Here is a 19,461-nt window from a genome sequence, read left to right as displayed (position 1 = left end):
CCGGAGCTGCAGGTACAGGCAGCAGTGGGTTCTGGGAACCAACTCTGAAAGAGTAGCAAGTGTTCTTAAGGTCTGAGCCATCTCTCTGGCTCTTGCCCATGCTTTTAGTCTTCAGTACCACCTCCGGATGGGATGGAGGGAGTTAGCCTAAAAGAGTCCCATGGCACAGTGGAGCCACGGCACCCGTTTTGGAGATATCTCTGGACAGTAGTGAGCTTAAGGAAGAGTATGGGACAACAGTGTCTGGGTTCACATCCCTATGTGACATGTCAGGGCACTAATGGTGTTGGCCCAGACCTTGACCTCCCCATCCCTCCCCACTGCCTGACAGAAGAGAAAGTACCCTCATTTCAGGGCTGGGCTACCCCACCCCCCTCTACTCCCCTCTTATAAACCAGATCTCTCTGCAAGAGAAATCTGAGTGCACTGCTATTGCCAGCTTCTTATCAGCTCTTGTCAGGCTCTTCTTGGAAGAGGGCTCTCTGAGGGCCCTGAGCTCCCCCAAGACCTCCAGACCCTCGGACCCTCCGACTCCAGACACCTAGGCAGGAGTCCAGGCTTCCCTGACCTCAACCTCTCCCTTTGCCACCCCCTCCAGGTCCCTCAGGGTGGGGACTTCACCATGCAGGAATTTTCTATCACATCATGAACGCCTTGGAGGAAAATCGGCAAAATTAATTGGAAATTAAAGTCACCAAATGAGCTCTGAATTAAGAAACCATTAACTTCAAATGGCTGCTGGAAGGAGCGGAAGTTAATTACAAAGGCTGCCTGGTTAGTTTGTGTATTTTTTGCGTTGTGGTGATTGTCTTAGATCCTGAGTCCTGCATCTGATTAGCATTCTGAGGCTACCCACGCTGCTTTGATGAGTGGCACGGCCCACCCTCAAGTCCTAGGGCTACTGTCAAGCAGCCAAGAATCCACACCCTGCCTGGGATGGGGGGTCTCCCTGCACTCTGTCTGCCTCGTCCACGGCAGTGCCTTCCCCGCTGCCCGCTACCTCAGTGCCTCTAAGGAAAGCAGTTGTCAGTAGCACCCCAGGGAGTCCTTGCCCACACATTGTCATTACATAATGGGCACCACCATCCACTTCATTAGGCGCTGCTGGGGACCAAATGGAAGAGGCTCATGGCTTATTAGCCAAAGGGCTGTGGGAGACGTGGGGAGGCTGACTGCCCGCCAAGAGAACCTTCCAGATGTGTTATCCTGACACTTGGCTCTCCCCCAGGAGCCATCTACAGCTACTGAGATGACCATTATGGTGGATGCTCCAGGAAGGCGGGAGCGGGGAGTGTTTCGCTCATAGTTTCTAACTCAACAAATATTGAATGGGTGAGTAAATTGGAACCATCCCCAAACCTTCATTTGACCGTGAACTGAAGGGTTCTTACCAGTTTGTTTGCAGTGCACGTAAGCCTGCGTGCTTGGGTGTTTGTGTGTGAGAGAGTATGTGTGATATACGCATGCGTGGAGGCCAGAGGTCAGCTTCCGGTGTCCTCCTCTCTCCAGCACCTTATTTTTTGAGGCACACTCTCTCTCACTGAACCTGGAGCACACCATTTGGATGAGACTGGCTGGTGAGCGAGCCCTCAGGATCTGGTCTGCCGCCCCCTGGCACCTATGTTGGGATTACAGGTGCGCTCCATCACGCCCAGTTTTCGTGTGGATGCTGGGAATTTGAACTTAGGTCCTTTTGCGTACAGCAGCGAGCATTTTACCCACCTAGCTCTCCCTCTAGCCCCTGAAGAAACTTGTTCAAATGATCTTCCAGCTCTGGGAGTTGGGTGTCAAGGTTGAAAGATGTGACTGAGGCTATCCCCTCTCCCCACTGGTATCCCGTACTCTGCCTTGCGGGGCTGCCTCCATCCCGCACTCCACACTAGATCCAGAGCAGCTGATCTAAACTGCCCAGTTTACCACATCTCCCCACCTCAGTACTCTCCCAAGACTCTACTGCCTACTGAGTAAACCCTGCTAGAAAAGGTCCTCAGCCTCTCACTAGAGACCTTAAGAGGTGTCTAGTCTCAAGGGAGTCCCTTATTCAGGAGCCCTCCTTTACCACCTGAGCCCATGGTAAACCTAAGGGTGGGATTATTATTATCATCATTATCTGACTTCTTTTGTCATAAATTTATGCCTCCGAATATTTAGACTCCATAGTGTCCAGAGGCTTCCTTCTCTTATATTGATCATAATCTCCTTGAGCTACCAGATTCATACTCCCTTAGGGCTCCCATTGAAAACTAAGGAAAAGCCTGAGAACACACAGCTGACATCTAAAGCTCACCTATTGACCAACCAGTAAATCCATAACCTTCTCCCCTTACTCCTCTGCTCCATCTCTGACCATAGCTCTTAATATATCTATGCTTGGTAATTCCCACCCTATCTTTATGAGCATTGATTTTTCTCATCTGGTCCCGTCCCCCTGGCCATGGGAATCTCTGAGAACAGGAGACAAACACCCCTTCACAGAATGCCAGAAGCTGGCACCGTGACTCAGTAAATAGGAAATAATGAAATGGTCCTTCCCTGGCAGTCACCCCCCCTCGCCCCCGGCAGCGCCTTATCTCTTCCCTGCATGGCATTAGCTTCTTCACTCACCCATTTATTCATTTATTTGCTCAGCAACTGTTTATTGGCATCGACTATGTGTCAGGTAGGAGGGGAGGAACTGGAGAGAAACCGAGGGAAGGGCAGCCGCTTAGATGGCTTCATTTCTCCATCACACAGTGACTTCGAAGACATGCCTGACTCACTCCCATGATTCCATTGCTTATCATAGTACTTGGCACATAAAATATTCATTAAACATCTCCTGAATTAATTGGGAATACATCTAATCAGGCTTCATGCCTCTTTAAGCCTGTGGTCTCCCCCTAAACCTGTGTGGTTTTAGAGGACTTGGCATTGCTATAAGGCTGGAGACGGGGGGTGGGGGACACAAAAAAAACACATTTCTTGAGAAGAGGTTTTTATTCAATGACCATGGATGGTCTAAAACATCTCTGCCCTTGAGGAGCTCAGAATCTAAAGAAAAGGGGGGTGGGATGAGGGAGAGAGAGCTGGAGGGTGGGCAGAACACTGTGGGGGTAAGGGCAAGTTTAGAGGGACCATGGAACATGTGGAGAGGCTCTGATGGTTCAGATGAGGGGGCACATTCTTCTGTCCTAGATATTGGGAGGGGACTTCCCAGAGAAGATTTAAAAAAAAGTCTCATATAGCTCAAGCTAGTCTTGAACTTGTGGCTAAAATTGGCGTTGAACTCCTGACACCTGACTTTCTGCCTCCACTTTCCAAGAACTGGGATCACAGAAATGTACTAGTACTTCTGGCTTACTCACTATTGAGGCTCAAACCCAAAGCTCTGTGCTTGCTAGGCAAGTGTTCTACCAACTGGGCTACACCCCCAGTCTCAGAGAGAGGATGCTCGGTCTAGACAGTGAGTAGGCAGTGCACAGGGGAGGCCAAGTGAGAAAGGCGAGTGCAAACACTCAGTGGAGTAGGGCCGGGGAGAGTTGTACTGCAAGTTCCACGTTGGCCAAGCTCTGGAGATAGAAAAGGTGGGCTGGTGAGGCTGGAGAGCAGACCAGAGGAAGGATATGTTCTAGTCTGAGGAGGAGCACAAGTTTTATCATATGAGCTGGGAGGGACCAAAGCATTGTCCCAGGCCCTGGAAAAGACAACAGAGGAGAAAATGGCAGGCACGAGGGTGAAGTAATGCAATCCCAGCATGCATTACATGCATATCTATCATGCTCCTTACCTGACCAGCACCCCCTCTCCTCCACTCAGTAGGAACACTTCCCTTTTGGTGCAACACCCCTCTGCCAAGCAGGACTGCTTTCCTAGATAACCATCCCACCGTATGGCTGGAGTTGGCCAATCACAATATCCTCTTCCATGGCTATTATGGTTGACCAGGATGATCATGTGATCTCATTTGAGTCACTGGGGCTCAGATCTGGTGTGTGTGTGTGTGTGTGTGTTCATGTCTGTATGCACATATATGAGCATGCTGTCCTCAATCTTTCACCGTCATATTTGAGATAAGGACATTGAACCTGGAGTCCTCTGATTCAGCTAGACTGGCTAGCCCTGAGTATCCTCCTGTCTCCACATTCCCAGAGTTGGCTCTGCGCACATAACACTACTCTGGCTTTTACGTGAGTTGCTGGAGATTGAACTCAAGTTCTCATGGCTAACACTTCACAGATAGCCATCTCTCCAGCTCCCTGTGTTCTGCTGTGTTAGAACCAAGGGGCGTGTCTCTTTCTGTGAGGATACCTGTACTTTTTGTAGCCCTCTGTTTAAGGTCTGATAAAGATCTGCCTGAACAATGCCGGTACTGAGGAATGAAAAGCCAGGAGTTGACATGTGACTGAATTATGGGCATGTGTCTGTGTTCTCCGAGCAGTGTGATCTAGGTCTGGAATTTTCTGTGGAATTCTTTCTTTAAAGCTAATTTGGATCATGTTTTATGTTTCTGTTATTTGCAAATGAAAAACAAATCCTGAAACACCGAGAAAGGATGTAGAGGTGCTGAAGTCTTCTAGGGGAAAATATCAGATGAACTGCTTGTGTTTTCTAGACTAGAGCCTGGGTTGGGGAATTGAAGCAGAAGACTGTGGGCCTACAATGGGTGATTTGGGAAAACATCTATGGGGAAAGATCAGAATACATCTCAGAGTTCGTATCTGAGGGGAGCAGTTGAATTTAAAGAGGCAAGATGGACCTGGGACCCAAACCCATGGTGAAAGAGAAGTGATTCCTCCAGCTATCCTCTATCCTCAATCCACAGACAACATGACACAAACTCACACCTACACACAACACACACACACACTCCCCGTACACAGAGAGAAAGACAGAAACAATCCAACCTTATGGCAAAAAGGAAGATGAAAGGAAGCAGCTTTGGGAGGAGCAGGAGGAACCAGGCTCTGCTGCCATACCCGGAAGAAGCAAGGTTATTAATGCCATAAGGGGAAGATCTGTGTTACAGGTTTGGATGCTGGGGTCTTTGTATCTAGGTCCATAAGACAAATGGCAGCGGCAGGGGGGTGAGGGGCACATGTCATAGATATCTTAGATGCTTTCTGAGTCCCTGACCACTGGACTCCATAGCCAACCCCCTGGGACCATGTAACTTATAAACTTCTTTCTTACAGGACCTAAAAATAAATGACATCACACACTAGTGTGTCGGGTGGTGTGGCTGGGAGGGTTGCCTGGACAGGTTCTCCAAAATGTCACTTTCGCTCTTGGGAGCTCCTCTTCCTCAACTGTCAAACGGAAGCGCTAATCACCTCCCTGCCTTGCTCCCAGGGTCATTAGGGTGATTGGACAAGACAAGGGCCAGAAAAGTGCTGTGCGCAGCAGAAAACTCGGGCGGAAGAACTGAGGCCACGTGTCCGGCTCAGCCCTACCTGCCACGAATCTCATCCCTTGCTTCCTGATTGTTAAAAAATAATCACCTTTTCCTTCCAATGAGGAAAAGGGCCAAGAGGAGTTTCACGCGCACCATTGTGGGTGTTATTGATGGCTCAGCCAGCCTGTCCCCTCCTCCAGTCCCTTCTCCTCTCACAGAACCACACATTCTGTGTCTCACCTGTGGACCGGGGACCACACATGGCTAAAGACAGCTATGGATATGGCCCCATGCAAAATCCTAAATTTATTTGAAAACATTGTGAGTGTGTGTGAGTGACTGAGTCTTGAGTGAACTTTGCAGATGAAAACACGGTGCTACCACGGTGAAAGGCTGGACACACCTGAGGTCCAGACCATGTGCATGCACAATCGTCTTCCAGGAAGGTTTTCACTCAAACAGCCACAGCTATCCCTTCCCTCGCCAATTAGTTTAGGAAGCGGTACTGGTTTGTTTTAAATGTATATTATATGTATTTATTTTGTCTGCCTGTGAGCGTATCTGTGCACACATACAACAACACACATGTGGAACTCACCTTGCAGGAGTCAGCTCTCTCCTCCCACTGAGTAGGCCCTAGGGACTGAACTTGTGTGGTCAGGTAGGTGACAGGTGCTTTTGCCTGTTGGGCCATCTCACCAGCCCAGAGAAAGGCCACTTGAACCATTTTTGCAGATGAGATTCAAGAGATAGACATCTGGGAGGCAGGAATAACGATCTCACATCGATCACAAACACTGACAAGGCAAACACAGGAACTGCCGCATCTCACTAGAATAATGTCAAGCCGAGGGTGGGGAAGAGAGCTTGGCCTGATTCATAGCACCTGGAGCTGGGCCTCGTTAGCTAAGTCACTAAGCTCCTTGTTCAGATGTGTCAACTGACTGTCACAGGTGACTGAGGAGGCTGGAAAACCCCGCAGCATCAGCAGTTCCCAGTTCTGCTCCTCAGCCTCCACCACCATGTCCTCCATCCTCCTTCGTGACTTCGCCTGGATGCTCCACAGGCCTGAGCGCATCTTCTACCCATGTTGGAAAGCAGAAATCTGAGATGGAGTGGGAGAGGGCTGGCCAGGAAATGTGGTCCTGCCTACCCTCTCTCAGAGGCTTCCGCTGCACATACAGGCTTCTCCCACAGATCTCCGGCATTTTAAAGGAAATATTTACTCTCACTTGGACCAAGAATGGAGGAAGGAATTGTGACTCCGAGGGAACATGCCTAAAGGGAGCTGGAGTTAGAACTCCTACTTGGGAACACAGAGCCAGAATCTGAAACCCTTAGATTTGTAACACAGCTTGAGTCTGAGATAGAAAGACAGAGAGCTCTCCCGGGGCAATGGGCACTCAAAAGCATAGGTATGGCTGAGTCAGATAGAGAGGAGCAGAACTCCTCCTTGGGGAAAACTGGAGCACAGGATCAGAAGCCCTGACTGGGAAAGCGGAGGCTTAAGACGTGGCTTACAAAGGTGACAATGACCTTGAAACTCATCTTCAGCATCTCAGTGTAAGCTCCCAACAGGCAGGGGTCAAAGGTTGAAGTCAGACTAAGGACTTCAAGGAGGAAATGAAGTAATGAGAGAAGGAGCCTGGTGGCTGAATCCTGTGTAACCCAGGCTCATTTTGTTGCTACACACACACACACACACACACACACACGCACACACACACACACACACACTTCCTTAAATTTGCTTGCATGTTGTTATATTGTTCATCTATACACACATGTGAGGTTGTACATATGTATGCGTGGAGGCCAGAGATTGGCACTGGGTGTTTTGAGGCAAAGTCTCTCCCTGGGCCTGGAACTCACTGATTCTGCTAGGCTAGCTAACCAGATAGCCCGAGGTCTTCGCCTGCCTTTGCCTCTCCAAGCTAGCTTTGCAGACAAATGTGTACTGCTGCATCTGCCTGCCTCGTGGGTATTGGGGATCCAAACTCGGGTCTTTCATACTTTCATGACAAGCACTTTACCCACTGAATTATTTTTCCAGCTCCAACCATAAGCTTTCTGCTCCATCCCCAGCCCATCCTCTAACTGCAGACCAGAATGCATGGGGAAGTTGCAGAATCCCCAAGGAAGAACTGCACGGTGCAGGTGTGGCCTAGAGGCTGAGCGCTCTAACTTTCTAACCCAAAGACTTCCAGCCACCAGACTCACTCATTCTTGCCATCACATAGCCCACACCTAATTCAGCACCATCTCTGAGCCCGTGAGCCTTCTAACCACCCCCTCATCCTGGAGTGTCTTCCTCCTCCATCTGTTGCCCTCACTCGTTTCCACCACTGTTAAAATGTTTAACGGCTCTCCATTACCTTCAGGGTGAAGCCTAAGGGCTGGAGAGATAGCTCACTCAGTAAAGTGCTTTCTATGCAAGTCCAGGAGTCTGAATTCAATCCCTAGAACACAGTTTTTTGGATTTTGGTTTTTGTTTTAAGCCAAATATGGTGGCCTATGTTTGTAATCCAAGCTGTGGAAAGACAGAGTCAAGCAGATCCCAGGGCTTCCAGACTGGCTAGCACGCATGCTTGGTGAGTATTAGGCCAGTGAAATGACCCTGTCTCAAAAACCAACGTTGCTAGCACCTGAAGAATGGTACTCAAGATTGGCCTCTGGCCTAGAGCCCTGCCCCCGCCACTGCACGACAAAGTCCAATCCAGCATCCTCGCCACCACCTGGTGCTCGCTATCATCCTGCCAAGTTCCTTCTCAGGCATCCCACTCGCTCGGCTCCTTGAATTTAAACATTGACCATGTTGCACTTCCTTTGGGTTCTCAAGAGCCCAGATTCTCTTTCACAGCTATCTGTTCCTAGTGCGCTTTCTGCCTGCCCCAAACAGTCTCACACCCTCTGGCTCTCTTCACCTCTCCCACTGCCCCCGTACCTGCCTGGCTACCCTGCCCATCCTATGGAAAGCCGGCTATGATGCCCTGGCTTAGGCCCCTCCTTTCCTTGGGATTCCCATAGTTCCCCACACTCAGCCTCCTTGAGCTTGTCACAGTGTCCAGCCATGGGCCTCTTTACCTGTCTACTCCCCACTCCCTGACACACACACTTTTGGGCTTCTCCAGCATTAAGGTCAATCACAAAAATTTCCCAATATTTGACAATGTTTGTTCTACAAAATGGTCAACTTCATACGATTCAACTGAACCCAAGGACCATGAATACTTTGCTGCCTGTTAGAGTCCAGTACTCTATGCAAAGTCCAGAGCACAGGGGTGCGTCAGTGAGCATCTATCTTTTTTGCTGTGATGTCAACTTGAGGAGGGCTTCATACCTCAAGATCCACAGGAAACTCTTTAGTGATCAAACTAGGGGAGTCTGAGCAAGCATCTCCTGTGCCATCAGAAGCAGCTGCATCTACTTGGCACTGGCCACAAACACCAGACCTATTGTCTTCCCGGGCTAACTTAGTCTCCAGCTTTCACCAGCCCAAGATAGACTCCAGTTAGGTCTGTGGCATGTTCTCAAACTGGGGTGTCTAGGGTCAAACCGAAGACCCCCAATACACAGCCCCTGTCCCAGGTAGGTCACCTCTTCTTTGCACCTACCCTTGCTGGGGCATCCCAACCGAGGAAGGGCACACAAGTAAGAGGATGGTTTGCGGTGACAGCCCCAGGGAACTGTGCTTCCTTTAGATCTGGGGGAGAAAGAAAGAACCGATGTGTGAAAAAAATATGTTTGGCAGTGTTGTCAAGTAAGAGAGCAGGCCACTTTTAAAGTTCTGTAGCAGTTTAAGACCAAGGCCCCTGGAAGTCTGAACTTGGTGGCGGCCTTGACAGTGAACCAGAGAGACTTTCCTCAGACAGACGTGTCAGGTGATGGAGCTCACCGGCTACAGACAGTCGGAGCTGAGAGGGATGGGAAGCCAAAATAGAACCTAGGAAAAGGGAGAAGCTGAATTGATAGCAGAATGGCAGGGATTTTATCGGTCCTGGAAGAAGATAAGAAAGAAGAAGGAAAAGAAAGCAGATAGCCAGAGATAAGAGGCAAATGGAGAAAGGGAAGACAGAGAAGCACAGAAATGCAGGTGAGACCGTAGGAGCCTGTTTTGTGGAGCAGCTACAGGGCAGAAAACAGTCGGTAACCAGAGGCCAAGCTGGTACTGCAAGGAGTTTCATTCCTGCTGGGTGCTGGAGGGAGCCTGGAACCCTGATGCATCTGACTTAATCCCAGAGATTACTCCTAGAGAATAATCCGGTGGTTGTCTGGAGCTAGACCCTAGCCTGAGCATTGTACAGGCTGCTCTGAGCATTGTAGGCCAGGTGCCTCCTCTCCCCAACCAAGGAAGGAGCTAGGGTGTGCCATGAGGACTCTTCGGAGGGCCCTTCCCTTTCGGTTATGACACTCTCTCCCCAGGACCCTCGTCTCCTGGCTCACCTTTTTACCAGCTCAGGGGAGCCCCTGTGGCAGAGGTGGGGAGGACTTTGCTTAGGAGGGAAAGATGTTTCTTTCCTTCATGTTTGGAAAGTGTAGCTCCTGCTAGTGACTGGTGTTAGTAGGCCTTTACTCTCAGGAAGGCAACAGGAAGGGTCCTCCAGCCTAGGCAACACTGAGAAAAAGAAGCTTGTCTGTGCAGGTCAGATGAAGCCACTGACCATCTGAACTCTAGTATTTAACCCAGAAAGACCGCTGTCTGGGATCAGAGGACAATACTTGAGAAATCAGCCAGACATAAGAGCCGAGCAAGCAGGGTGCATGTTCTTTGCCTTCCAAAGAATGCTCTATAGCAGCCATGCTTTGGTTTTTGAATGTGTGGATGTATTAAGTATAAAGCAAGCAAAAGTAAGAGAATGAAGAGCAAGGAGCAAATGGAAGCAACAAATAGCCAAGCTCCATCAAATCGGGCACTCCAAACATCTCCAGAGACCAACAGGAGAGGATGAGGCAGTCAGTTCCCAGTTGAGCTTTCTTGCCAAGGATGAGCTTCTAGCTTCCCATTCCCCTGTAGTCAGTTATACCATGGGATAAGTAATAGTAAGCTCTGATAGAAATGGTTTGTCTTCTAGCCCATTTTAAGGACACACACACACACACACAAAATGTGTCCTTAAATGTTTTTGTTCTTGGGTTGTTTATCTGTTCTTTTCCTCTTTGTCCCAGAGTTAGTGGGGCTAGATAAGGAGTCTTGGAGAATACTAAAGCAAGCACACTTGGCTCTGAAATGGGGATACCCAGAACCACCTTCTCGGCGAACCCTTACAACGCACAACACGTTAGCAACACAGTGTATATTCCAGGGTGAGACACAGAGAGAACAAAGAAGACACAGCTGAACCACAGGGCCTTGGTTTGGAACAGGCAGCTGCCAACATCAGCATTGATATCTGGGCTACAGTCACCAGAGAAAACCTCAGCTGACAACTTGGGAGAGGCAGCTTCCAGGAAAGATAGGTCAGTAATGACCCTTCAGGGCTGAGGGCTTGCTGTACTATTGGTGATTTTCCAGTCTTGACCCTAGACTGATGCAGGAAAACCAAGAAATGATATATACTGTGCCGGGGCCAGGCTGGCCTGGCCACTAAGATGGAGCAGACTCTTTTTCAAGGTGGAGACAGGCACAGGCTCTGACAAGTAGGGCCACACCTGGTGATGTTCACTGTCTGTGGGTGAGCCTCCCTTGCCAGGGCCTGGATAGCCCCATCCATCCCTGGCCCTGGCATTCCAGATTGGAGCTGGATATAGAGTGTGCCAGGAACCCCTCTCTTATCGGGAGCCACTGAGTGGATGTTTATCAGGAGCTTCTCTGCTCCACCCTCCTTTAATACATGTTCCCACAAGTCCTGTTTCCTCCAGGACCTGAGAGGCATTGCCTTTTAGAGGTTTTGTGCTGGAAAGTAATGGAAACCTAATTTGAACCAATTAGGGCCCCAAAGGGATGTCAGTAGATCACAAAGTCAAATGATGGAGAAGACCAGGGGCAATAAGTGACATCAGAAGTGAGACTTCTAAGCCTCAAACCTCCGTTGAATTTTCTTGCTGAGTCCTTGAAGCTATTGGCTCCTTTATTCCTTAGAGCTTCCCTTATATGCCAACATGGAGCCCCATGGCTGGCACTGGGCAGCTTCTACTCAGGATTGCCTGCACAGAAGGGAATGTTTTCTAGGCTCTTAGAGGTTTCAATCCCAGAAAGGATGCTCTCTGTGGAGGCTTGGAACACAGCTAGCACCCCCTGCCAGGAAACTCCATCTCCAAAATGACAGAAGGGCTGGGCAGGTCCTGCTATCATCCTCAGCGCCTTCCTGCACCTCTGGGATCACAGCAGCTGGAGGTTGTAGCTGTATCAGTGAGGAAAGGGTCCAAGTGACATCCTGAAGCCGTCACTACTCTGGCCGTATCAGATCCACTCTCAGAGCGTCTCTGGCATTTACGTCCCCTTACCATCCCTTCCCCACACTGCTACCACCCCAGCCCCCTGCGCCCACCCTGGGCTGCAGACAGGTGAGTTCATGCAGAGCGCTTCTAAGGATGGTCTCAGAAGCTAGCTCATCTGGGTTCAGATCCTAACCTCACCATCTATTCTGTGGTCCGGGTGACCCTGGACTTTGGGTTGTTTGACTTCCCTGAGCCTTGGTTGTTTTAAATAAAATCAGCCATGCACACACCCTGGATCAGAGCCTGGCTTCCCATTGAATCCTCAGGAAATGTGAGCAGCTCTCTTGGCCTGTAGGTTTTGATTGGCAGCCTCATACCTGTGAAGGTATGACGCCCTCTCATCCAGATACTCCTCCTCCTGCTTTCTCCACCGATACATTTCACCACTACATGGACTATCCTCCAGCCCCATTTAACTGCTCAACACCCCATAAGAGGAAATGTACCTGCCCGTTTGGTTCACAGGCCTAGGGCTGATTTTCCATTGGCAAGTCTTGTCTCCAGAGCACTGTGGCTGACGTCTAGGCACACTGGGACATGCCCGACTCCTTCCTTGGCAAGACAGACAGGTCAGTGGAAAGAGGACACTGTCTCTGATGTTGAAGAACGGAACTGGTGGGAGTCACTGAAGCTAAGCAAGCACAGCCCTTCTTCCATGCTCGTCCCTGGACCTGTGACATCCCACATTCACCCCCCAGAAATAATCTGCACATTCAGCCATGCACAGCTGTCCCATGAGATGACAGGGGGTGAGTGCCAATCAGCATCTGTCGGCTAAGTGATACCCTGCCTTCTGACCCTGAGCAGGGGACATGCTCAACCATCTGCAGAGGTTTGAAACTGGGAGGGACAGGAAAGGCAGGATGACAGACACATAGGCAGATTCCAGATTCCCCAAATTTAATTCTCAACTCAAGTCTAATATATCATCTCCCTCTGGCCCTGGGACTGAGTCCCTAGGTCTGTCCCTGCCTAATATCCTCTTTTCTTGAATCTGTCTTAGCTAAGGTAGTGCCCAAGGCTGAGGTGACTGTGCAGGCAGGAGCGAGAGCTAGAGGAGTTTGAATAAGACAAACACAGATTAGTCAAGGTCTGTCAGACCCAATTACATCTCCATGGAGCCCACTGAGAAATTATTCAGTTCCCAGGTCCCTCCGACTGAAGCATGCCAGCCGCTACTTCTCTTGGCTTCTGGCCACAGAGGGAAACAATAGTGCCCCTCCCAGTCATTGAGTCAGCCTAGGATCAGAGGTGGTACCTACAGTTCTTTGGGCACTGTAAAGGAGCACAGATAAAGGGGCTGTTACATTTTCCTCTTAACCTAGGATGGAGGAGCAAAAGGGGGCAAAGAGTAGACTGGGGTCATTCATGCTCCTTGGCCCCAAATCTGACTTTTTCCGGCAACTGGAAGGTTGGCAGAAGCAGAGTAATGGTCTGGGAAAACGTCAGAACTGTTGTGTAGTGTACGTGCATGTACGTGTGTGTGTGTGCAGTGGAGAAGATTCCTGGAGAGGATACGGTGAAGGAGCCTCCTTGCATACACACTCCTGAGCGAACCCTCCTCATCCTTGTATCTTGAGAACTCCTATCTATCCTAGCAAAGAGTGAGGCCAGATAATTCCAAACACCAAGTCTATTTAACTTGGGGCCTCATTACAGAATTATTTTTTCCATCAGAAAATTTGCTGAGGCAAAATGGTGTTTGGTGTTAGCAAATATTGAGCCAGTTGGCTTCCTCAGGGTTCCCACTGGAGGGAGGGTGCTGGGGAACTATGGGCCTTGCTCTGCTGTACTGCCCATCTGAGAAGACCCTATACCTCTCTGCTTTGGCCTAAGCTAAGTCCTCTGCCTGGAATGTTCTAGAATGTTCTCCTGCCCCTTGTCAACCTGGCAAAGACCTACACCTTCCATTTTTGATCTTATCACTCCTGGGCACTGGACTTTATATGCAGCAATGATCCTGTTCCTTCCATATGAAGTAAGTGTCTCCCACACAGAGGTTTGCTCAATCCTCCAACCCCAGGATCTACACCCCCAAAGTTTTCTTGTTGTTGCCTGTTTAATTCATGTGCTTTCACCGCCTACTATGTGCCGGACCACTTATGAGGAGTCCTTTTCACTGATTAAGCTGGCTTGCAGGATCAATTCCAAATTAAACCTTTGGTTTCTGAGACAGTGCTTCCTGTAATCCCTTGCTGTCCTCAAACTTATTTAGTTAAAATTGACCTTGAACTTCCTGTCCCCCGGCTTTCACTTCCTGAGTGATAGGATTACAAGCAATGCCACAACTCCCAGTTTGTGTAGTACTGGGTACCCAATGCAGGGCCTCGTGCATGCCAGGGAGGCATTCTACAGAATGAGCTGCATTATCGAGAGGCCTTCTGAACTTATAGAGACTGTAACTCACACTGCCCAGGAAGTGAGGTGGACAATGGACTCTTGTCTGACACCAGAGCCCAAGGTGAAGCTTGGTTATGCTGTCTGAGTCTAGAATCTAGACACTCAGGAGGCCTGAGTCCCTACATTGTGTTCTGGCCCAATGCCTCTGTTCTCCATCCATGAAACTGGAGGGCAGGCAGAGCTGGAATTAAAAGTCTACAAACAGCAGAAAAGTTGAGCCCCTGCCCACTCCCCAGCAGACCTCCCACTGTGATTTTAGGGCCCTGGCTGAGTCTGGCAGGTAGGATCCCACCAGGCATGCCTATTTGTTCCTGGCAGTTTGAAGCAAGAGGCTACTCCTGAAACTGAGATCTCAGACACTAGGATTCAGGGCCCTCCTGTACAGGCAGCTCTGTGTGTGCTGTGCCATACCCAAACTGGGGGTCTGATGTCCCTCGTCAATGAGAGCCAGCGGAGGTGGGTAGGAGCAATTGCTGGGTCCCAGGCCTGATGCAGAGGGGCTTCTCCATATCTGAAGGTTTGTCACCCCAAGAGTCACCGACACTGGAGCAGAACCCATCAGCTTCCTTCTTGACCTCCAGGGAAACTCAAGCCAAGGGTCTCCTGCTAGGCAGGAGGATCATAAGGTAAGCCACGCCCTGGATGCTGGCTGCCTGAGTGCCCAGCTGTACCCACACCACACACACACACCCGGACATTCCCAGAGAGGCTTACCTACACTATCCAGATTCAGAACAAAACAGCCCTGTAGGAATGAATCAATAGCCTTGAGCCACCTCAGCTTGGAGGCTGTCTCCCCACTGCCTTCCCTCCCCTGGATTCCTAGCTCCTCTTCTTGATGCCGCTCCCTTTCTCTCCCTCCCTCGCTTACTCTTCTCTCTCTTTTTCTCTCTCTCCCACACAGCTGCCTCTTAAGAATGCCAGATGATGGTGCCTCACTGCTCTGTAGTCCCAAAGCCCCAGAAGGCCATAGGGTTGCGTTTTTTCTGTTTTCTTTTCTCCAGTAGTGAAAATTCTTACTGGAAGTGGACAGCCCTATTCAGGGTCCCCCCAACCTCCTTCTACAAAGACTGCGCCCTTCTCTCCTCCTTTCACCTCCACTGAAGGTTTAAATGCATACACATGCATCAGGCATACATGCACGAATGTCTACATCACCTCTCCCTACCTGATTAGAACAGATGGCTTAGGGGTGTGTTCAGGAGGTGGGAAGGTGGGCGGCCCTTTAGCAGACAAGGTGGGTAGCTCGGCAAAGGAAGTATGGTAAGCTGGAGATGAATGGAAAGGGAAGATGGAAGTGTCTTACACTGTCAGTGTGTAAGGGTACCCTTGTGTACCAGTGCAGGCTGAGCTGATGACATCACAAGAGGTGCATGCATTTAAATCTAGAGGTCACCACACATCCATCTCTGGTTAAACTTGGGAAGCACCCATACCCATGATCTGGGTGATAGCCTTGAAGCTTGGGGGTAGCACCATTCCCTGAAGACATAAATGCCACAGAAGATGAGGCATTATCTGGACGAAAATCAACAAAATTATATAAAGGCCAGGGAAGTAAGGATTTTAGGTGTCCCAAGCTAAAGAACATGTTGCAATGACTCAATTCTGCAATTGCTTCATCAATCTTCCAGAGATGATATGAGATGGGTGAGTGTGCCTATATACCATAAAACTTTATTTGGGGGCACTGAAATTTGAATGCCATAAAATTATCTTATGTCATGAAATATTATTCTTTTGACTTTTCCTTCAATCATTTAAAAATATAAAAACCATTCTTCATTCACAGGCTGTATAAAAATGGGCAGTGGGGGCCTCTGCTTTCTGGTCCCTGAGCCAGCGGGGATCCGAGGCAGAACTGGGCCTCCGCATGATATATAAGCTGTCAGATAGCAAACCCCTAGTCCTCTGCTTCAAGTCCCGCAAGGCACGTTTTCTCTCTAGGGAGAGAATCCTGAGTTAGGCACACACCACATCCAGGGCCCTCAGAAGTTCTAGTTCTTGCGAAACACTAGCCCAGCATTTTGATGGTAATTCACTTCCCATGTAGCCTGCCTACTGGGAGAGATGCTGTTCTGCCAAGACAAACATCCGCTGCACTTGAGTAGCATCTTATTATAAATTAATAAATTGGCATCGGGCGCGTATATAAATATCAGTCCCCGTGAGCTCGGTACATGCGTCTGCCACAGGAAGATGAATCTGCTTAGCACCCAGCTCACACTGCAGCTTCCCAAGCCTCCAAGTCTAGCAAGCAGGCTCTCTGCACTTTCTCTAGGCCGAGGCTGTTTTTAAAGGACTCCAGGCTGCCTGCTGACTGCTGGGGGTGAATCTCTCTCTGCCTCCACTGCCCAACTTGCTGTTATGTAGGGGTGGACTTGGTGCTTGGGTGTGAACAGAAGTATCGGGTGGATAAACAAAGGGGTAGACCCGTCTAAGGGAGACGGGTGGGTGGCAGGGGTGGGTGACTATAATCAGTATGTCTGTGCACACTGGGAAGAGTAGCTTTGATGGACACAGCAGGTGACAAGATAGGCACGTATGTCCTGAGGAGGAAAGAGATAAGAGCTAGCTTGTGTTAAGTGCCCAGTACACAGCAGCTTTAAGGCTATGGTGCCAGCTCTGACTCAGTTTCCCCCCTTTCTTCATGCTCTCATGAGCTTGACCCTTACAGGCCTGACTCAGGCCCTCCCTGACTCAGTTATTAATTAAAAAGACAACCCTCCTTGTTTTGGCCTTTCAGGAGCAGCTGGGCATGCCCACCCAAGTGTGGAAGCCTCCAGTCTTTATTTATGATGGGTGCTGAGTGTTCTGCCCTGAATACCACTTGCAGGGCCAGAACTCTGCACAGGAGAGAGTTCCCTGTGGCTTAGGCTTCCAGAATGGAGTCCCAGCCTACTGCTAACCTTCACCCCTCCCTTCGGCTTTCCTAACAGTGCTTCTGGCCTAGTACTAGTCAGGATGACTGCTCCTGCAGCCCTCCCTGATTGCCACCAACGGGGACCACATAACTACATGATGGTATGGCTATGCATGTGTGGGTCATCTTTTCATACAGAGATGTGGAAGGTGGAGTGTGTATGTGTGCGTGTGTGGTGTTGGGGGCTGCTCTGAGGCCTCCCCACCTCCCTTCCATCTGCTCTTGGAGCTGAGCCAAACTGAGCCTCTATAGGTGCTGAGCAGCAACTAGCGGGGCTGATTGCTCCATCTTAAATGAGGAACTCGCTTAATTTTCCCAGCACAGCTTCCACGGGCGGATGCGCTGAGGGAACGCGGCAGGCCCGTTGGAGGAGGCGAACGGCTGGAAAATAAACACCCAGCCCAGCTATTATTACTTTTTGTTGTTGTTCATTTATCCCCTGCTTGGCTTCTGATAGGCTCCAGGATGGCTAAATAAAGCCAGGAATTGACTCTCCTCTCTTCAGCACGCCATCTTCAGCGAGGGAGAGCTCGGTCTGCGGCATAAATTAGCGGAAGCCGGAGTGTAAAAATATGATTCTGCGAACAAACAAAAGCCTCCAGTCATGAGACCCACGGTGGCTGAGCCGTTCCCACTGCCGTCAGCTCTGTTTCCAAGCAATTAAAAGGCAGAGGGGGGGAGAGAGATCGGCAGGCCTCTGGTGGGCAGGAGGGAGGTGGGTAGCAGCCTGCACATCCCCCTGAGCCCCACTGCCACCCTTCAGCCCCTCTAAGGTAGTGCTGGTGTCTGCTCCCAAGGTGCTGGAGCACCTCCAGGCTTGCCTCCGCTATTTTGCTTCACGTTCTTCATCTTTAGCAGAAGCATAATAGCAGGGTGCGGTGGTTCATGCCTGTCACCCCAACATCGAGAGAAGCAGAGGTAAGAGGACTACTTCATTATTGGGGCCAGCCTGGCCTACATAGTGAGTACCAGACTAGCTTGAACAATACAGAGAGACCCTGTTTCAAAAAAACAAAAACAAAACAAAGCACAATAACTCCTGGTAATTTCTTTATGAATCTATCAAAAAGTTTAAAGGGGGAAGGGAGAGATAAGTTAAGGGCAATTACTCAGACTTTTAACAAGGCAGAGCTGGCTAGAAAGTGTGTCCTAATTGAGACTCCCAAGCCTTCATGTCTAAATCTCTATACACACCCATCCTGCAGGTGCCAAAACTGAGTCTTGAGACCTGAAGAGATAGTTCAGCAGTTAAGAACAATTGCTGCTCCTACAGAGGACCCAGGTGTGGTTCCCAACACTCACATGGCAGCTCACAACTATCTATTACTCCAATTCCAGAGGATCAGATCTCTCTTCTGACCTACAAAAGCACCAGGCACACACAGGGCACACATATGCATGCAGGTAAACACATATATACATAAAAAAAAATAAAGAGAGTCTCAAGGCAGCTAGCCCTATCCCAAGGTCACGGCAATAATTAAGCCCATGCACTGACTAAGAAGCACAGCCACCCTTATATTCGGAGAGCTACGCAGTGAATGGAACCAGATGACTGAGATTCACTGAGCCATGGGCTGAGCAGGTAGGTGGGCCAGTGTACTGCTGATCTGGGCCTGGTTTGGCCAACTCGTATCTCTGTAACAGAGGCTCCCAGCCCAGCACCTGATATCAGAGTTTGGGTTAACCTGGCTCTCATCAGCTCTTTGGACTTTTAAACAAAGGATTTAGGGCCCAGGATGAATGCCGCTTGCTAGACACTGGGGACTCTGGCGATAGATGGCAAGACATGATCTCTGACTCCAAAGTCTGGCGCTGGCAACCTTCAGGATATAGGTTTGGCTAACAGTATTTCTTTAGCCTGGAATCCCAGATGAGAGAGAACAGAGCTGGCCCTGACCATGCATCAGCCTGGCGGACCATGCCCATTCTATGCTGCCAGTCCAGCTGGCTCTGAGGAGTCTCCTATCTGTGCCAGCAGACTGCAACAGAAGAAACAGGCTCCAGGTCCTCCTGCAGTGCACCAAGCCAGACGCTGTGTTAGTAACACAGCGCCTGTTGGGAAAGGCTCTGGAGAAGAAAGCATGGGGAGGGGACATGATTCTGGTGTTAAATCAAATGGTCTAGTTTTATATCCAAATGCCCTTCTTGTGACAGTCAGGGGCACCAAGATTCAAAAAGGTTAATCAACTTGTCCAGGGTCACACAATGAGGAAGAGAGGAGTAAAAATTTAAGCCAAGTTATTTTCATGGGGGTGAGAGTGACTGCCATATCCACCAGGCTACCATCGCTCCACGTTATAGTTCAAGAGACCAACATCCATTCAGG

This window comes from Microtus pennsylvanicus, chromosome 3 (genome assembly GCF_037038515.1).
Source record: "Microtus pennsylvanicus isolate mMicPen1 chromosome 3, mMicPen1.hap1, whole genome shotgun sequence".
NCBI lineage: Eukaryota > Metazoa > Chordata > Mammalia > Rodentia > Cricetidae > Microtus > Microtus pennsylvanicus.
This window is presented reverse-complemented; position numbering follows the sequence as displayed.